Consider the following 20,131-nt stretch of genomic DNA (forward strand, 5'->3'; position numbering starts at 1 on the left):
CTCTTTGCGGTCTGCTTTGGACTTAATCATAGAATCATAGAATATCAGGGCTGGAAGGGACCTCAGGAGGTCATCTAGTCCAACCCCCTGCTCAAAGCAGGACCAATCCCCAATTAAATCATCCCAGCCAGGGCTTTGTCAAGCCTGACCTTAAAAACTTATAAGGAAGGAGATTCTACCACCTCCCTAGGTAATGCATTCCAGTGTTTCACCACCCTCCTAGTGAAGAAGTTTTTCCTAATATCCAACCTAAACCTCCCCCACTGCAACTTGAGACCATTACTCCTTGTCCTGTCCTCTTCTACCACTGAGAATAGTCTAGAACCATCCTCTCTGGAACCACCTCTCAGGTAGTTGAAAGCAGCTATCAAATCCCCTGTCATTCTTCTCTTCTGCAGACTAAACTAGCTTGAGCAATTTTGTCTTGTCTGCAATTTTTGCCACCTCAGTGTTCACCCCTTTTTCCAGATATGAATACGTTTAGCAGCACAGGTCCCACTATTTATCTCTCTCCATTGTGAAAACTGACCATTTATTCCTACCCTTTGTTCCCTGTCTTTTAATTGGCTACTGATGCATAAGAGGACTTTTCCTTTTATCCCATGACTGCCACTACTCTAGCTCCTGCATAGGTGGAGGGGGACAGGGAGGGGACAGAGCCTTAACTCCATCTCCTAGGATTTGTCTTCATTGCAAAATTCACTTGAGTTATAACTCGAGTCCCACCTACACAGAGAGCCTTGGATTGAGAGTGGGCATACTATTATCTCACGTTGGCTGTCCTGAGAGGGGATACTAAGATAAAATTGAAGAACGCCCAATTTCGCAGTTGCTAACATGACTTCTCTGTAGTATGGATGCTGACTGGCACCACTGGAGTGCTGCAAGTCCTCCGGGGCCTTCCAGCAAGTCCCCCCGGGTGCCCAGAAAGGACAGACATGTTCTCCCTCAATTCACTGGAGCAGATCAGCTTATTACCGTGCTACGAACCATGGGAGGTACCCATGTCTCAGTACCACACAGGAGTGAATGCCGCACCAGTGTGGACAGAGCAGCGTGACCAGTATTTGGTACTGTAGCCACTCTCAGTCGAGCTCAGCAAACTCAAGAGGGGTAACTAGAGTGTAGATAACTCGAGCTGTCACTGCAGCAAAGATCAACGCCTGGTGTCTCAGCTAGTGCAGTAGAACTGGTGGGACAGGTGAAATAACCAGTGCTAGATGTAGGACTGGTGCGGATCACTTTTCCCTGGAACAAGAGGGAAACCGGGGTCATAGTCGAGCTTCTGGCCTGTTCCTGGGGCACTGCAACTATGTGCTTCCCTTTACTTGCGGTTGCAAAGCCATCAGCTAGCCATGCACAGAAATACAGCACTGAGCAGTTAGCTGTCACTATTCCACCTGTCTGCAGCTTTTGCTCTTTGGGTCTTTTGGTGCTTTTGTTTTGAGAAGGATTATTCATCATTGATCCTAGGGGCTCTGGTGATTTCCAATAGGGTCTAAGGGATTTAGGCATATAAGTTCCACTGAAAGTCAATCAGAGTTCCTAGTCAGTAGAAGCTAAGTGTCTGCCTGCCCTTTGTGCCCTGGAATATGAAGAAGACAAACAGGAAATGATGACAAAATCACAGTAGGGGAGCTATCAAACAGTAAAAAAATGTTAACCGTGTGTGTGAGGCTCAGTAGCTCTCTGGCCCTAGTTGTGGTCCCTTTACTCGTAGTAGGAAAAACTGTACTGCATAAGTGGTCCCATTTAAGTCAATGAGACTTTGTACTATTTAACCTAAGAGCAGCACAACTGGGTCCTACAAAAATAAAATAGGGCAAATGAGAAGTAGCTAGCACTGGACTATAGCTCAGTGATGGACGGTGAGCTGGACCAGTTGGGTTTCTAGGAGGGATTTGAAGGTGGAAGTCGAAGCTTTGTGCAATATGGGTGAAATTCACTCCTGTGCTGAGGACCAGCATCAAGATTTATGCATCACATAAGTCCAGGAAGGAGACTAAAGTTGAGAAGACTGAGCAGAATATAAGGTATGAGGCGGTGAAAACAAGGGCTCAGAGGTACGGAATCAGGATAGACAGACTGTGCACTGAAAGTACCAATGTGATGTTGAAACTTCATGCAGCAAACAACAAGGAGCCAGTGAAGAGATTTGGAGGATGGGGGTGGTAAAAAAAGAAGACTAAGAAAAAGAAAAGAAGAGTAAAGAAATGACAGGGGAGTCAGAGGAGAAGAATATGGCTTTTCTAGGGCTGATAGGTTACTGCTCTCCATGAAGCTACAATTCTGCCTACAATTTCTACTGGGAGCTGAATAATCTTGTGCAGGTTCCGAGCATCAGCATATCTTCATCTCATGCTGGTCTCTTTCCCTTTCAGTGACAGGAGATGCTGCGACTTAACTTCTATTTGTGCTAATCGTTCCCTAATATTATTCTAACCCCCACCAAAACTGTACCTTTACTTTGTAAGCCTTCTCCTCCATCCTTTGCAGTAAAGGTTTGAAAACCATGATGTCCAAAACATGTATTAGGTCTATAGATTTTACGTATATAAAAAGAGCCGCAGCTCTTTAATCCTGATCTCTTTTACAACCAAAAGGGTAGAAATGCTCCAATAACAAAAATATATCTAGCAAGAGAGAGATTGAAGTTACAGTGTCCCTTGATGCATCTGTTCCACATACAATCGCCGTAAGTAATTACCTGTCTGAAGTTGTACAAGCACTTCAGTTTGGCTAGAGACTGCTATTGATCATTTATTTAGAAATCAAATGTTCTTGGTGGGTGGAAAAAAACTTTTGAAATTAATTATTTTCTGAACCTGCTGTGGCCATGAATAAGTATCACTCATTTTGTGCAATTTCTATTTGAAATACCTTTGTTTGGGGAATTTGTTTACCATTTGTGGCCTGCTAGCCTGAAAATTGCTTTTCTAACCATACTGTGTAACCATACAGGCATTTTCAATTGCTACACTAAATTTTGCAGGTTTTTTGTGGTAATGATAAACACATTGCAATATTATTTATTCAGAGACATGGAGGGTTGGATTTTCATGCTGTTTTCCAGAAGGCTTGTTCCAGTTATTATAAAGGTTGTACAGTGCTTCAGTGTATTTGATGTAAGGGCAGTAATTATCTTAGCAGTTAATGTTTTCACAATTGCGATTACTGTAAAAATTTTCCTCATGACTTATACACATTCCCTCCTCCTCTTCCCACCCTGGTACCATTTTATAACTAATTAGATGATTAGATGAGCAATTTAAAAAGCTCTTGACAGACGACCTTCTATATAAAATCTTTACTAAATGTAATTTGTTACCCAAGAAGTCACAAACTCTAAAATAAAAGATAGCCAGACTTATATAAAACATACTAGTGTATATCAAGTGCTACATTCAAAATAATAGTTGGAAACTAACAAATGAATATAATCCAGGTTGGGAATGCCTTATTCTAATTGGTGAGCAATTACTCCCATGAATAGTCTGTTTGGTTTCATTTAGATTACTTAGGTGAGTAACTGCTCATCCATGGGAGTAACTGATCCTAACTGTACAGACTGTCTGAAGTTGAATAATTAAGGTCCCTGTGGTTTTTATAGAGACTATGATGCTGTGGTATAGCAGTTTTATCATCATGAGTTCAAGATGGCTGCATTAGTCATGAGAGGTGACGGCAAGAGTGAATTATGTAGATCATCCCAAATAAGAACCAGTAGCACTTTTGTACAGCACCATTGAGTGCTTCGTATATGACACATTTTACAGCAACACTGTTTTTTAGTGAGTTCTTTAAAATACCGGAATTGTTTTTCCCAATATCCCTGTCCCTGGATGACCATACACCTGTTAGCCACCTAATCTAATTTTCCTGCCAATGTAAAATCATTCTGAGCAATCTGTTTTCCAGTATTCTGTACAGTTCAGTTTTATGGAACCAAGTTACTGAGGATTCCATATTAACTGAAGCCTACAGGCAAGTTCGTCAGTGCTAGTTTAGAATACTGACAAAATCCAACATGAAACCTTTATGTTCCGGATTTGAGAAGTATGGAAGCAGAATCAGGAAAGACTCCATGCCAACTGGACCTAAAGAACTAACTTACGGAAGGGTGTGGGGTGGTTTGTTCGTTTGTTTGTTTTGGAGGGGAGACTGTGGGGTGTGGGGATTTTTTTGCTGTTTTTTGTGGGTTTTCTCTCCGAGGATTAAATAGTTTTAGGCCTTGTTTCTTTCTCAGAAATGCATCAAAATAGGAAGGCATTTAGTTTCCAAATGTACTTCAGTATGGGCTTCACTTCACCCCATTTTAGTAAAACATAAGTGATTAATATTAATATTAATATTAAAAGATTAAGCATTCTGAGCATTCTCCAGCAATTTATTCTAATTGACCCCCTCAATGGTATTGAGATCATAAATGTGTTGTGATCAATGGTATTAAGATCATAAGTGTATCAAGAGAGAGTTTACACTGAATTAAAAATTGTTGGACTAGGCATTTCAAGGCTCCTGTCAAGAAAAGAAAAATTATTAAAATGTATTACTGGATTCAACACAAAACTCATAAAAGTTTCACGAGTGTAAACACAAGTGTTGGCAGCAAGGACAGACAGCTGATCTAACACATCTGAAAATTATGAAGAGTTGGCTATGGCCCTCGATGCCAGTAACAGGAGCTAAGAATAGCTGGCATGCTGCAGTCATGCCCCTTTGACACCCTCAGTGTGTCCCTATGCTGGGGTCTGCAAAGGAGTGTCTGGATAGAAGCCAGCTCTACATCATCTGGGGACTGCCCCACTCCTGAGACAGAATAGTCTCTGGGGTTTTTCTAGGGTTGTTGTTTATTAATATTGTGATAGTGCCTAGAGCCCTCAGACAAATTTGGGGTCTTGTTGTGCTAAGTGCAATACAAACATATAGAAGGAGAGTCTTTGTCCTGACTAGCTTACAGTCTAAACAGCAAGAGGAGCAAAGGGGGAAGAGGGGAAACAAATATTATTATCCCCATCTTTAATATGGGGAACTAAGGCACAGAAAGATTAAGTGATTTGCCCAAGGTCACCCCAAGGAGCTCAGAATTGCCCCCAGACCAAATCTGGTGTTTTAGGGTATGTCTACATTGCAAACCCTCCCCTTATGGCAGCGAGTCCAAGACTAGGATAACTGACCCAGGCTCTCACTACAGGGCTAACAATAGCAGTGTAGATGTTTCCACTCAGGCTGGAGCCTGGGCTCTGAGACTCTCCTCGCTCACTGAGGATCAGAGCCAAGGCTCCAGCCAGAGTGTAAATGTCTACGCGGCTATTTTTAGCCCTGTAGTACAAGACAAAGTCAGTTGACCAGGGCTCTCAGTCTTGCTGCTGCTGGTTTTGTGGGGTTTTTGCAATATAGACATACCCTTAAGCACAAGATCATCCTTCCTCTTTCTGGCCTGTCCAGATGCTCTAATGCCGAGGTTCTCAAACTTCATTGCACAGTGATCCCCTTCTGACAACAAAGATTACTACATGACCCCAGGAAGGGGTCCAAAGCGTGAGCTTACCCAAGCCCTGCTGCCCCGGGTGGGGGGACCAAAGCTGATGCCTGAGTCCCACCACCCTGGGCAGGGGGCCAAAGCTGAAGTCCACGGGCTTCAGTCCTGCTGCCCAGGGCTGACACCAAAGCCTGAGCTCCACTGGAATTATGGAATAATGGAATTCTTTTGGGACATCCTTTTCTGTGAGATTTCCAACCCAGTTCAGTATCTGTAAGGGATCAGAGATGTTTGTATAAGAATTTAAACTTCAGGGTCTATATTCTCATATCACTATTTGCAACCCAAAATACTGCTAAGGACTTTAAAACTTGGTGAAGAGTGTCCTAATCAGCCCATTTGCCCTCTCTCCCCAACAAGAATTAAAATAATGATGTTCTGTGTAGCTGTACTATGCCTGATGTGTGTCTTTAGTGAGGCTTCTGGATTAACTATTGCAATTTGTAGTGAGAATAATCTTCTGTATGCTGTAGGTAGGCTCATTAATTCTGCTGCAAAATGGACCGGATTTATTATTAACAAACTGCATTAAGAAACGTGGTGATCATTACTTTTCCTGGAAGAGAAAAATACATCAACTTTGGTTTTCACTGTAACTTTTTTTTTCTGCTTCCATATTTAAACCACAGTGGTTATTCATGGAGGACAATTTGGCTGGCACCTGTTGTATTTGTCGTGCTTTTCTATCAGTTGTAGAAAACTTGTCCAATCTTCTCCATTCATTTAAAGTGGTTATGAATGGAAAACACTGCCGGGTCTAATCAGCCTCACTTTCAGGGGCCATCTACAAGAGGCAGCTAGCAAGTTTCACTGCTCATTTTGGAAAGAATTCTAGCTAGTGACAACCGAAACTCCAAGTTGCATAGGTTTGGTCTAAGCATTTAAATATTTGGATGATTAGCCAAACTTTAACCAAACTCTAAAGCAACTGCTCTCCCTGTGAGCCCAATCCTAAAATAATCCCTTCTACCCCCCTTCTTGTTTTCCTTTCAGCAAAAGGTTCTTCAAGGTGAAACAGGGACACTTAGCTGTACTCACCCATTGATAGGACATTTTCAGGATAAGGGAAGCTAGAGAGTCCCTCCACTCCCAGAGGCAGCTGGCCTAATGTAGATGTCACTGTGGTCTTCCCACTGAGACCCATTCCGTTGTGGATGATCGTGACACATGTCTCAAACACCAGTGTGTGCAAAATTGGCCTTTTCCCCCAGAGAACTGCTAACTTGGCAAAGAGGGAGAGGAATCTTTTGTATTCCATGGATTCCCAGTGTTGTGAGAAACACTTCCAAGGGGAAAGCAGAAAGGCTTGATTAGAAAGACTTCTTGCCTCACCTCTATGCCTTGAAGAGGGTGAGGGGAATATTTAGAGGTGGAGGACAGGGAAAGAGCTGAAGGCCTGTTTGAAGACAGCATAATAATTCTAGCCTTTTTAGGCTGGGTCTTAGTTTGCCCAGGTCATTTGTCCTAGTCTGTAGCCCTGCTCTACGTCCAGAGAATCAGAATAGGCCCTCCACAGCCCTCAGAAAAGATCCACTGTTATTTAGTTCTGGATTTGTGAATAAACATAATTGCTCTATCCCAGGCTAGTCCTTGCTCACATTGTTGGGACAGGCTCATCCCATCACCACTGCTACAGATAAGATACCGAGTGGGGGCAGGGGCTTACCTGTTGTAGCATCAGATCCATCCACATGCCTCCTGTTGGGGGTTTCCCCATGGCCTCTTCTACTTGGCTCCCCAAGAACTCAGTTCAACTCCAGTCTTGTCACTCAGGTTCCTTTATTTGGCATACAGCAAAGCTACGCTGAGTTGGTCCGACTCAAGTATAGGGGGCGGGTATAGGCGTAACCCACATCCAAAGTTACCTAGAAAATCTCTTTCTTTATCTAAATTTTCACATTAGGTTGCATGTGCTGCTTGTTGCATCAGACTTTTTGGAATTGGCGTGGTTACTTTGTAGGAACAACCAATCCCTGTACAGCACGCGCTGTCCATGCACAGCGTACTCTTTATCTCATTTGACATTTCAGATTTATCTTATCCATTATTATCTTGTCCTTTGTCAATGGTTCCTTGGGTGTTCCCCCCTTATTTTAGCTAGTACAGGCATTCTGTTTCCAGGCTGTTGATCCATTTACCTCCCTAATCCTGTCTCCCAAGAAATGAGGTTTCACTCATGCTACTCAGGCCTACTTCACCTCCTTCACCAGTCAAACCAACCATTGCAACTGGTGCTTTTGACTTATACTCCCCTCCTGGGGCCTGATTTGTTAACATACAATAACAGCTTAACTGAAAGCCAAATGCTCCCAGCCTCCTCCAGGCTCACCAGTTCCTTCCAGCCCTTCCCAGAGTTCAATCTTCTTTATCAGGGCTTCACCATACTTATAGCCCTCCCCAATAATCCTCTGTCCTTTACCTGGACTTTGTCAACTTTCCAATATGGCCTTTACAGTGTAGGCTTCTGCCCTTCTGGGGCCCTGCTCTCTGCAGGGCTCTCGGCTAAAGCTTTTCCTGCAGCAGGCTCCTGCTCCCCTCAAATTCTTTCCCTATGCCCTCTGTTTGGGAACTATGGAGAAACATCTCCAGCCTGTTCTCTCTGGAGTCCCTGACCCAATCTGATATGCCATGCTGACTCTCTTCTTGTCCTGTCACTTGACCTCCCCCCCACACCCCCACTGTCATTCCCATCACTTGGGACAGCAACTCCTTTGATGACCCAGCCTTGGAACAGGAACAGGTACACTGAGATGAGTGTGTGGCCTGACACCTGTGCACTGTTACACCAGGCTAGATGGAGCTTTGTTACCATTTGGAAAGTCTTGTGTTCTTAACTTGCAGACATTTTCCAACATGTCAGATCAGTGGTTCCCCAAACTGTGGTTTGTGGAGCATGGTGGAATTGTGGTTCATGATCTGTTGTTCCGTGGTCTGTTGTCATGGCACATGGTGCTGGCTCCGTTCCTTGTTATCAGCTTTATCCAGAGGTCGCCAGGCTGTTCATTCCAGCTGAGAACCTCCATTTTAAAATTGAGAACCTCCATTTTAAATCAGAGGAAACTGCCCCTTTTTCATATACATGAAGGGCTTGTCTACAGAAACATTTAATTTGCAGCAAGCTGGGGTGAAAATCTACCCCACACTTGTGTGTCATGCATGAACTATGAATTCTGCTACCACATCTTAAAAGTTCCCTAGTGCACTTTGCTCTACCCTGCTTTGAAACGGGAGTACATCAGAGTGCACTAACAGACTGTTAGTGCGTGTCAGCAGTGTGCGTGTCAGCAGCGTCCCCATGGATACACAGTGCACAAGAGGCTAGTTTGAGGTAGATTGACACCACTGCTTGCCATAAACTAAATATTCATGTACACAGGCACTGATTTCCACCTTTCCCCAGGGATGCTCAACCCCCACTCAGCCCCAAGCTCTGCCCTCGCTTTCCCCTTTTCCCCAAGACCCCACCTCCTCCTGCCCCCGCCCCGCTTCTTCCCGCCTAGTTCCACCCTTCTCCTGTGCACGTTCTGTCCCTGCTCCACCCCCTACTCCCAGCACCTCCTGCAGCTGATCCATGACGGGCGGGAGGCACTGGAAGGGGAAGGGGGAACTGGCTGCCGAAGGGTGCTAAGCACCCACTAATTTTTTTCTGTGGGTGCTCCAGCCCTGGAGCACCCATGGAGTTGGCGCCTATGTTTATGTAGACAAGTAAACAAGCACTTGCTTCTTAAAACACATTTTCTCTCCTAAGAGGCCTTCCAGATGATTAGCCAGTCATCTGTTGAATATTCAACATGAAACTGGTTTAATAAGTCCCACAGCTGTTGTGGACCTGACAAGAAAAACAATGTCATACAAATATGCTCTGCCTGAAGATAAATATTTCAAGCAGCTTGAACTTACTCTTTTCAACTATCCACAAAAGCTTGCTTTTCTTAGTCTGAAAAAAAAAATCACAAAACCTGGAGTTGGAAAAGAAATTCCCAGGGTAAACAGTTAATGTTCTTGAGTGCAGGATTGTTATCAATCAGAAAATCTGACCATACACTCAAGTAATTGAATGATATACTAGTAGTGAGCAGATTTACTCAGTTCATGGTGTCAAATCATCTCAGATTCACAATAAAGGGTATTGTGCTGGCAGCAGAGTGCGGCAATGGGTGCATGCTGAGCCCATAATCCAGAGTGAGTGGATGCACACTATGCTCTGCTAGATTCTACCCACCAGGAGACCTCCATGAGAGGGTAAAAGAAACAAGTGTTCAACTGTTAACCAAAAGGTTGGTGGTTTTAACCTATCCTGGGAAACACAGAAGATGGTCAGATTCCATGGAAACTGGGTATGGTACCACAGTAGGGGAGAGCATCCTTTTAAAATCCTGATTTTGCAAGGAGATGCACTGAATGATCTAATAGGCTTTTTTTGATCTCTGATTTGTATGATCAGAGAAAAGAGATACAGCCTTCACTGCACTTGTTTGTAATGAGTTGGTTCAGCTGCGCTGTACAAAATTCATGTGGTTTTCTAAATCTTATCCAAAGTGTCCTCAGCTCCTCAACACTGGGCTTGGAATCTCACAAGAACAGGCTTTCTGGTACTCCCCTCTGTCTGCTCAGTCTGGCAAAATAGTAGGTAGAGTTTCCTTTGAAGTAATTTGGCCATTGTAATTGTGCTGTTGGCCAGAGCTCAGAAAGAGAGAGGCATCCTCCCCCACATCACAAATATTATGATTGGAGGGAGTTTTTCCTGTCACTGATTATACTTTTCAAAACAAACCCTCTTCTGACATTGGGGAATTTATAGACATTGTCCAGTCAGAAAAAGAGTAGTTTGTGATTCTCCCCCTGCGACCCCAGCAAAAAAGTCCAGTTGGTTCTCATTCTAACCACAGCCAGCCAGCAAGCTTTTTAAGACAGGGACCATGAGTCCACTTTATTCATCCCCAAGTGCCCTCTTTGTTACTCAGTAAATAATGTAATCAGTAATAATAATAATTTTGCATGTCTCTGCTAAATACATTGCATTAAGGAGAAGTCTGAACCATAGACAATTCTGGGAGTTCTGCTCACCAGTCTTTATCAGCAATGTTAGCAACTGTCAATACAATAGCTAAGGCAGTAAAATACTGTACATGAAAGGAAAACATAATTAGAGAAAACAGTCAGTGACAGGAGTAAGTCCCCCCCCCAATCATGTAGACTCTGTTGTTATTACTGACTTCTGCACTCACTGTAATTTCTGAAATAGGCCCCTCTGGGTCACTGACTTGTTTTTGCTTCCATCCAATTTTTCTTACTATAGTATTTATTTTAACAAGGCCATTTCAATTTCCCCTCAGCCCAGAACTAGACTCTTGAATCATGTTTGCTAAAAGCTCTGCTCATTCAACCCTCACAACAGGTATATCTCATTATAAGCTACAGCATATGATAAATCCGTTGAAAACATGCTTTTAGGGGTTGAATATTGCTGCAGTGAGAGATCAGAGTGATCTGCAGTTCTGCCCTCACTAACAGGCAATGCCAGGTGTATTTTATCTAGTTAGTACAAGTGAAACTCAGAAATGTGAGGGTTTCGGCTGCAACCCAACTTTAAAGTGCTGATTCTGAGTTCAGATAAACTTTTGAATGCTTGTTCAAACTTCTCTGATTGGGGAATTAAGCTGGAAAGATGGTTTAAGGAGGGAAAAACAACAATTTCAGAAAGTACTCTGAACCTGCTCGCTGGAAATAAGGCCCTTTGCAAGATGGGCACCCTAAAACTGAGGCACCCAGAACGATCAGTCACTTTTGAAAATCTGGGCCAAGTTCCAGCACTTCCTGAGTTTGGTTGAGATGAAGCTGAGGTGTAGCATAGTCCAGTGGGCTGGGCACCAGACAATGAGAAGTACTCCCTGCGTACACACAGTCCCTCACTACCAATATTGTTAGCTGTTTATATTGCACTCGTGGTAATATTTAAGTGTGCAATTTCACCTTGCGGTGTGCTCAGCTGCATCCTTTGCATGTATAGCCTTTAATATTAAAACCAGGGTTAGTCAAGAATAGGCCTGGGATAAAGGCTAATGAAATACATGGATACCACTAAGACAGAAAGACTAACAAGTCTCTGATACATCTTCTGGGCAGGATTCTGAAACTGCCAATTGGAATTTCAAATGTAAGGAGTTACTGTCAGAGCCACTGCAGGTAGCATGAGGCAGAAGAAAGGAAGGGTAAAATAAAGAGGAACTACCTAGATATGGCTCAGCAGAAAAGAATAGCTGGCACCCTTTCAGCTTTAGTGGAAACTCCAAGGCCTCACCCGGCTCATGATGGTTTTTCCTTGAAATGTAGGGGTGAGTTCAAAACAAGCCTTCTGACGACACAGACATGTGCGAACATCTCTCAGGACATCTCCAGTAAAGAAGCTTCCATTTTAAAAGCAGGGCGCTGATATAAGGATGCTTTCAAAATGAAATCTAAAAATTAGCTTATTTTGGGCGTGTCTGTAATCATGGAGACTGTGCAGCCTGCTCTTTTTCAGAGATAGGTGCCTCAGTTTGGATGAAATAAGAACCCCCCACTCCCTGATATGTTTAAACTGCCGTAATAGCTGTTGTCAAACTTGATGCCGAGCTTTGCATCTGGTTATTTTGCCATGATCTCAAAATCAGAAAAGATACTGGGCCTTGGAGAGCTGGTCACAGTCCTTTGCACTCATTCTCATTCAGCGTGAGTTAATGAGGGCACCTGTCATTACAGTTCCATCCAGCTCCATATATTTTCTTGCAAACAAAATATTTTCCAGAGGTGGCTTCCTTCCTCCTCCACGACTGGAGCAGTTTTTCTGTCTCTCAAGGATGTCACAGCAGCCAGACCACTGGCTATTTTGCACTAGCATCTTGGAGGAAATTCGTTGCTTTTATTTATTACTTTTCCTCCTCAGTCACTCACCTTTAAATCGGGCCCCTTATCAGTGCCCTCTGTTAAGGGATGATCTAAGACTGGTGAAATGGGGGAGTAGGAGACTGAGTGTTGATGAAGAAAGAATGGTTCTGAATCCAGTCAATAGGGGCATATGGAGTTCATACTGCAACAAAGAAGGCTGAGGTTATTCTCTTGCTCTGCTATTACTTCTCTCAAGTCCTGGCCAGAGGAACTGTTCAGGACAGCGATCTATCTAATTAACTGGCAGTGCCGCCTCCGGATTTCAGACTATAACGCCACCTGCTGTCAGGTGGTCTCATCGCACATTGCAGAAAAGACCAATCACATTTGGACCAATGTCGCAGGGCAGAAAAGGAACTGCCCCCTTGCTTGAGTATGGGTCAGTGCAGCTTCAGGCAGCATTGCAGAGAACACAATTTCACCATGTGCAAACGGTACCCATGTTCCTAATGCTCAGTGAAACGAGTTCTGGTGTCAACTGCTGGTAGAGTTTGTTAATGTCTCTCTGCAAAGATCTTGCCAATTACGACCCCCTGCTTCTGGGAAAGGTTATTGAGAAAGTGGTGTCAGCACAGGTTTCATCACTACCTTAGAACCCTCTTTGCGGCTTCAGATCCGGAGAGACAGCACAGAGACAACAGTGACTAATCTGCCTGATGCTTCACCATGGCAGGGGAGGTCAAGCATCCATGTTAATACTGCCACATCTATTGGTGGTCTTTAAGCACATACTGAAGGATGACGCAGTAACCTTATCCCTATACAGCAAAGCAGTTTAGCATGTGCTGAATCAGGGCCATAATAAGCTTTTTTTTTTTTTGTGAGTAGCTATATAGATTTCTTGTTTCCGGTAGATTATGTGGTACATTTTTATCTGTGCACAAAATCTGTGAGTACACACACAAATATACTGGTGCTCCTGCAATTTTCAGGTGCAAACACCTGCTGAAAATGCTAAGGTTACAATGACATGTCAACTGGGACCTCTTGAAGCTTAGTGTAGGAGCTTCTACTACATGAGCTAAAAATCACAAGGCTCTTAGCCGAGGCTGCAGCAGACTCACCAATCTGTAGGTGGGCTAGGTGCCACTAGAGGGGGACAGAGCACCACACCATGCAGGCCTGGCTTACACTAAATCATGTATGGGTGCAGACGTTACCCTATTTAAAAGGTAGAAATTGGTGTGTGCATAAGTAGACCCCTGCAAACGTTGGTGCAGGTTTGTTGTGTGAGCACAACTCGTTGCAGAGGAATGAAAATCTGACCGAATTTGACTTGGAAATAGAGCTGCAGGACTGGACTTGTTTTCAGTACCTCAATTTACAGCCTTAGCTGGGTCTATTACGCTCCAGCTTTGTGTATAATTTCAGTATTAGCCCAGCACAGGTTATCATTTCATCCCCCTCGCCTGAACTTGTTCTCTCATACCTCCCACCAAGTCGTTAATACTTTCATTATTACATGATGCTGTTGGGCACAATGGTAATCAAGGATGCAATAAAGACAATTACTGAAGGAAAATAAGTACAAAGTCCACTATGGTCAATATGCCTGTAACCTAATCTCCAGGGCTGGGCAGGGCTCTGTCAGCTCTGACAGCTTGCCCATAAAAGTAAATAAAAGCTGGTTTGTACTGGTGAAGAAGTCTTATTGTTAGGGTTTTATATGGTACTCATTGCCGTAGAGCCCAACTGTCTCAACACATGGGGAAATCGGTGGACATGATATACCTTGACTTCAGCAAAGCTTTTGATACGGTCTCCCACGGTATTCTTGTCAGCAAGTTAAAGAAGTATGGATTGGATGGATGGACTATAAGGTGGATAGAAAGCTGGCTAGATCATTGGGCTCAATGGCTAGTGATCGATGCTCGATGTTTAGTTGGCAGCTGGCATCAAGCAGAGTGCCCCAGGGGTCTGGCCTGCGGCCGGTTTTGTCAACATCTTCATTAATGATCTGGATGATGGGATGGATTGCACCCTCAGCAAGTTCGCGGATGACACTAAGCTGGGGGGAGAGGTAGATACGTTGGAGGGTAGGGATAGGGTCCAGAGTGACCTAGATAAATTGGAGTCTTGGGCCAAAAGAAATCTGATGAGGTTCAACAAGGACAAGTACAGAGTTCTGCACTTAGGATGGAAGAATCCCATGCACTGCTACAGGCTGAGGACCAACTGGCTAAGTGGCAGTTCTGCAGATAAGGACCTGGGGATTACACCGGATGAGAAACTGGATATGAGTGAACAGTGTGCCCTTGTTGCCAAGAAGGTCTAACAGCATATTGGGTGCATTAGTAGGAGCATTGCCAGCAGATCGAGGGAAGTGATTATTCCCCTCTATTCGGCACTGGTGAGGCCACATCTGGAGTACTGCATCCAGTTTTGGGTGCCCCTTCCCCTTACTATAGAAAGGATGTGGACAAATTGGAGATAGTTCAGCGGAGGGCAACTGTCATAAATATAAAGGGAAGGGTAAACCCCTTTGAAATCCCTCCTGGCCAGGGGAAAGCTCCTCTCACCTGTAAAGGGTTAAGAAGCTAAAGGTAACCTCGCTGGCACCTGACCAAAATGACCAATGAGGAGACAAGATACTTTCAAAAGCTGGGAGGAGGGAGAGAAACAAAGGGTCTGTGTGTCTGTCTATATGCTGGTCTTTGCCAGGGATAGACCAGGAATGGAGTCTTAGAACTTTTAGTAAGTAATCTAGCTAAGTATGTGTTAGATTATGATTTCTTTAAATGGCTGAGAAAAGAACTGTGCTGAATAGAATAACTATTTCTGTCTGTGTATCTTTTTTGTAACTTAAGGTTTTGCCTAGAGGGGTTCTCTATGTTTTTGAATCTAATTACCCTGTAAGATATCTACCATCCTGATTTTACAGGGGGGATTTCTTTATTTCTATTTACTTCTATTTTTTATTAAAAGTCTTCTTGTAAAAAACTGAATGCTTTTTCATTGTTCTCAGATCCAAGGGTTTGGGTCTGTGGTCACCTATGCAAATTGGTGAGGCTTTTTATCCAACATTTCCCAGGAAAGGGGGGGTGCAAGTGTAGGGAGGATTGTTCATTGTTCTTAAGATCCAAGGGTCTGGGTCTGTAGTCACCTAGGCAAATTGGTGAGGCTTTTTACCAAACCTTGTCCAGGAAGTGGGGTGCAAGGTTTTGGGAAGTATTTTGGGGGGAAGGATGCGTCCAAACAGCTCTTCCCCAGTAACCAGTATTAGTTTGGTGGTGGTAGCGGCCAGTCCAAGGACAACGGGTGTAATATTTTGTACCTTGGGGAAGTTTTGACCTAAGCTGGTAAAGATAAGCTTAGGAGGTTTTTCATGCAGGTCCCCACATCTGTACCCTAGAGTTCAGAGTGGGGAAGGAACCTTGACAGCAACAAAAATGATCAGGGGGCTGGGCACATGATTTATGAGGAGAGGCTGAGGGAACTGGGATTATTTAGTCTGCAGAAGAGACGAGCGAGGGGGGGATTTGACAGCAGCCTTCAGCTACCTGAAGGGGGGTTCCAAAGAGGATGGAGCTAGACTGTTCTCAGATGACAGATGACAGAACGAGCAGTAATGGTCTCAAGTTGCAGTGGGGGAGGTCTAGGTTAGATATTAGGACAAATTATTTCTCTAGGAGGGTGGTGAAGCACTGGAATGCATTACCTAGGGAGGTTTTGTTCAATATCTTCATAAATGATCTGGAGGATGGTGTGGATTGCACTCTCAGCAAATTTGCGGATGATACTAAACTAGGAGGAGTGGTAGATACGGTAGCAGGTAGGGATAGGATACAGAGGGACCTAGACAAATTGGAGGATTGGGCCAAAAGAAATCTGATGAGGTTCAACAAGGATAAGTGCAGGGTCCTGCACTTAGGACGGAAGAATCCAATGCACCGCTACAGACTAGGGACCGAATGGCTAGGCAGCAGTTCTGCGGAAAAGGACCTAGGGGTGACAGTGGACGAGAAGCTGGATATGAGTCAGCAGTGTGCCCTTGTTGCCAAGAAGGCCAATGGCATTTTGGGATATATAAGTAGGGGCATAGCCAGCAGATCGAGGGACGTGATCGTTCCCCTCTATTTGACATTGGTGAGGCCTCATCTGGAGTACTGTGTCCAGTTTTGGGCCCCACACTACAAGAAGGATGTGGAAAAATTGGAGAGAGTCCAGTGAAGGGCAACAAAAATGATTAGGGGTCTGGAACACATGACTTATGAGGAGAGGCTGAGGGAACTGGGATTGTTTGGTCTGCAGAAGAGAAGAATGAGGGGGGATTTGATAGCTGCTTTCAACTATCTGACAGGTGGTTCCAAAGAGGATGGTTCTAGACTATTCTCAGTGGTAGAAGATGACAGGACAAGGAGTAATGGTCTCAAGTTGCAATGGGGGAGGTTTAGGTTGGATATTAGGAAAAACTTTTTCACTAGGAAGGTGATGAAACGCTGGAATGCGTTACCTAGGGAGGTGGTAGAATCTCCATCCTTAGAGGTTTTTAAGGCCCGGTTTGACAAAGCCCCGGCTGGGTTGATTTAGTTAGTGTTGGTTCTGCTTTGAGCAGGGGGTTGGACTAGATGACCTCCTGAGGTCTCTTCCAACCCTAATCTTCTATGATTCTGTGAACACCATGCAAGTTTTATTATCTCCATTTTATAGTGGAAGAAAATGAGGCCCAGGAAGGTTAAGTGACCAGCACCAGCTCTCACAGGAGGTTAGTGGCACAGGTACGACTTGAACGGAGATCTCAGACCAACACAAGGCCATTCTTCCACTCTATGACAAAATAACAGACAAGAAAGGATAAATATTAATGAATTCATTAACACACTAAAACCAATGGGAGTTGTACTTTGTTTATGCCAGAGCTACATTTGAGCAGACAGACCTTCGTTAGTAAATATTGGTTTCAGCAAAAGTTTAAGAAGGAGCCTGTAGAGCTTCAGTTGTCCACGTGCCTGGCCCACAACTGGGGAAGAAACACATAAGAAGATAGGACTGGAAAGGAACTCCTGGGTCATTGAGTCCCGTCTCCTGTTGTCACAGGCAACCACATCATATGATCCTGATTTCAAATGCATCACTCTCTAGCTTAAAACTGGTTAGGTTGTTTACCCCCCACTACACAGATGGTCAGTGGGAGGGGAATAATGGCCAAATTTTTTAAAGGTGTTTGGGAGCCTAAATACTTTTAAAAATCTGGCCCTCTGAAACTGGAAATCAGTCATATCAAAATGATAGCAGACAGCAAATGAGTTAAAAGTGTGCAAGGCGATTCTTTGTCTGGTTGCTCTATTCAAGCTTTTCTATAGCATCAATCACCTTATTAACATCTGGGTACCCTGCCCTTCCTCCGGCCTCAATTTACACTCTGCCTTCTGCCATTTTTTTAAATGTAAATGATCTGCATGGCCTCCTTCTATTCTGAAATGGGACTGATTTTCTCAGGTCAGCAAAGGAAAGGAAGCAGAGGTGGAAACACTGGCAAACATACTTGTCTTGTGTATTAAAAATATGTGTTCATATCCTGAGCCTGCTTCTCTATTTTATTCTCCTGACCAAGGCTCATAGAAGAAAAAATTAGAATTGATGCAGCTGCAGTTGTCCTGGTTTTAAGTAATGCTCCTCACATTTCTGCCTCCATTGTGGTAGGAGAGCTCTGGAGGAGCTAGGAGGGAAAGGTCAGACCTTGTTGGTGAAAGGCAGTCCAATAATTTGTACCTGCCAAGTGTCCACATTTCTTTGTGCTTGGTATGCTCCCTTCTATAAGAGAGCCTCAAGAACTCTACTGACTCAGAATAAAAATCATACTTTTATGTTGATTGTACAACCCCAGCAAGGCCCTCGGGGCTCTGTACAGCATAGGAAATACATCAGCCTGTTACAGTTAGAGATGGGTTACATGCACCAAAAAATGAGACAAATTCAATCTGTCTGGATCTCCAGTGACACCAGGGATTTGCTTGGCCCAGTGTCTCTGAGGTGCACAAATCAGGCACTTCAGCATGTCTGGATCCCAAGGAGACACTCCTGATCGGAGCCAGCAGAGTGGGACTCTCAGACAGGTTGGGAGGGAGGTTTCTGGAAATATCGAGCTTCCACATACATGTGGAACAAGCAGATGCCCCGAGGGACCATAGGAGAAGTGGGCTAATTAGAAAGATTAAGAATAATCCTTCAGTGAAGCACTAAGGGTTTGTCTACACTGTAATGCCTGCTCCAGCTGACTCGGGTTGCGGGGCTGTTTCATTGAGGTGTAGGCATTCCGGCTTGGACTGGAGTCCAGGACCCTGCGAGGTGGGAGGGTTCGAGAGCTCAGGCTGTATTGGAGCCTGGAAATCTACATTGCAATGCGACAGCCCCGCAGCTCAAGTCAGCTGGCATGGGCCAGCTGCTGGTTTTTAACTGCAGTGGATATATACCCTAAAAGAGCAGAAGATTTATTTTGAACTTGCCACTCAGTGCAAAGGAGAGAGGCTTAGTTTGTCTGTCATGTTTTTCTTTGGTGGAAAGTCCTCTGTTGCATTTCTCACGGAGCTTCTTAAAAGTGAACAAATATATTTCTTCACTGAGTGACTGCTGCTCCATATGGTACTTCCCAGAATATAGTTTTCCTTCCTACACATACAACTGAAAAATATAGTGGAAGCCCCTTTGGATGATGAATTGGAAGGAAACAACCCTGCACTGGAAGGGGAATGGACCAGGTCATCTAATAGGCCTTTTCCATTTCTAAGGCCTGAATGTCAGCCTGATGTTAATCAAGCCTCCAGGTTTTGCCCCTGCAATTTTGTGTGTGGAAATAATTGCAGGTGCAGTTTTGCCTCTGCAATTATTTGTGGGTGTAAATAATGTGACTTAGATATCTAGCTAGCAACTTGATTGTGAACAGACACCGAGTGGCTTGGCTTCTTACATGTGGAGAGAGAAGGTGGAGTTTTAGAAGTTTCTTGGGGAAAAAAAGTAATGGTAAGGACTTTGCTATGACATGAAGGGGGGGTGGTAGAGGTGCGGGGGTACACAGAGAGAAGGTGAGGAATCACTGGCCCAGGAAAAGGATGGATCTCTGGGATACTCTCAGAAGATCTGTTGCTATGTGGAACTGCTGATCCTCCACACTCTCTTTGCCGGGGTGATGCATTAATGCCCACACGAAGGGTTCTCTACCCATTGGGCAGCAATAGTCTCCACACTGCTGCTTCTCCGCCCCTGCACAGACTTTAAGGAAGGAGTCCCTTTGTGCATCTGCGTAGCAGCTGACTTGGATACTCAGGCTGGCTGGCGGGGTAAATGATTTGCTTCTTTATGTGGGAGAAAGAGGAAGTGGGGTGGAGAGAGAGGAAGTCCAGTGCAGAAGTTCAAAAACACAGAGAGATGGTCAAAGCTGTAGGAAACAATGCTGCATTTGGGCTGGATAGGAGGAGGACAGTAGGAGCTCAGATGTGACTTGCGGAGGGGGTGGGGCTGGGGTGGAAATAGGTATTGGGAAATAATTCGAGTTCATCTTGGTCTCTGATCTTTCAAACCATCACTCGCACGATCACTCCTTGGTCTTGTCATCGTGGTTCAAACAGGCAATCCTGTGGCTACCCGTTATAAATTAAAGTAATTTTGTATAGGGCTTTGTGGAGGATGGAACTCATATCTCTTTAAACGATGTCAAGATTTTGA

This window comes from Lepidochelys kempii, chromosome 7 (genome assembly GCF_965140265.1).
Source record: "Lepidochelys kempii isolate rLepKem1 chromosome 7, rLepKem1.hap2, whole genome shotgun sequence".
In the NCBI taxonomy this organism is placed as follows: domain Eukaryota; kingdom Metazoa; phylum Chordata; order Testudines; family Cheloniidae; genus Lepidochelys; species Lepidochelys kempii.